The sequence below is a fragment of the Nicotiana attenuata genome, unplaced genomic scaffold (genome assembly GCF_001879085.1).
Source record: "Nicotiana attenuata strain UT unplaced genomic scaffold, NIATTr2, whole genome shotgun sequence".
Lineage (NCBI taxonomy): Eukaryota > Viridiplantae > Streptophyta > Magnoliopsida > Solanales > Solanaceae > Nicotiana > Nicotiana attenuata.
Window position 1 is genome coordinate 121282 of NW_017672800.1, and position 1641 is coordinate 122922.

Genomic DNA, 1641 nt, shown 5'->3' on the forward strand with positions numbered 1-1641 from the left:
AGTTGAGAAACCAAGCTACAAACCCAACTTTATCCTTTTTCATTCTCCTCCACCAATAGTGCTGCCTCAAATCTTTGTACATCTTCGCGGCACCCGGATGGATGGAATACCACGAGCTGTGGGCCTCCTAAAGGATTAACTCCCATAGCCCATCAACATTGGGCACACATCTCCAGCCCTGCATCCACAAAACCCCATCATCTCCAATAGTGACATCTCTGGCATCACCGCCTGAACCATGACCTTGAGGACAGGCAAATGAGGATCATCATACTGGCGCTCTCCGATGCGATCTAACAAGGAAGACCGAGAAACCACACAAGCTAGAACCCGACTGGGCTCCGAAACATCTAATCTCATGAACTGGTTGGCCAAGGCCTGAACATCAACTGCAAGATGTCTCTCACCAACAGAAATAAATGCAAGATTACCCATACTCACTGCCTTCCTACTCGAGGCATCGGTCACCACATTGGCCTTTCCCGGATGATACAGAATTGTGATATCATAGTCCTTTAGCAGCTCCAACCATCTCCGCTGCCTCAAATTGATATCCTTCTATTTGAACAAGTGCTGGAGGCTACGATGATTAGTAAATACCTCATAAGACACACCATAGAGTTAGTGCCTCCAAATCTTCAATGCATGAACAATGGAAGCCAACTCCAGATCATGAACAAGGTAGTTCTTCTAATGGGGCTTCAACTGGAGCAAAACATAAGCAATCACTCTACCCTCATGCATCAAAACACATCCGATACCGATTTGAGAAGCATCACAATATACTGTATAAGAACCAGAAGCTGATGGTAGAACTAGAACTGGAGCTGTGGTCAAGGAAGTCTTGAGCTTCTGAAAGCTCACTTCACACTCATCCGACCACCTAAAAGGAGCACCCTTTTGGGTCAATTTGGTCAAGGGAAATGCAATAGATGAGAAACCCTGCACGAAGCGACAGTAATAACCAGCCAAACCAAGAAAGCTCCGAATCTCTATCGCTGAGGGCGGTTTGGGAAAACTCTAAACCGCCTCTATCTTCTTCGGATCCACCTGAATACCCTCAATGGACACCACATGACCCAAGAACACCACTGAACTGAGCCAAAACTCACACTTGGAGAACTTCGCATAACGCTTCTCCTCCTTCAACCGCTGCAACAAACCCTCAAATACTGGGCGTGCTCCTCCTGCATACGAGAGCACACCAGGATATCATCAATGAACACAATAACAAATGAGTCGAGATAGGTCCGAAACACACTTTTCATTAGGTGCATGAGCGCTGCTGGGGCGTTGGTCAGCCCAAATGACATCACAAGGAACTTATAATGACCATAAAGGGTCCTAAAAGCTATCATAAGAATATCCGAGTCCTGAATCTTCAACTGGTGATACCCTGACCTCAAATCAATCTTGGAGAACATCCTCGCTCCTTGAAGCTGGTCAAATAGATCATCAATACGCGGCAAAGGATACTTGTTCTTGATTGTGACTTTATTCAACTGCCTATAATCAATGCACATTCTCATAGTGCCATCCTTCTTCTTGACAAACAGAACCGGTGCACCCCAAGGTGACACACTAGGCCTAATAATCCCTTTCTCAAGGAGTTCCTGAAGCTGCTCCTTCAACTCAGCCGGT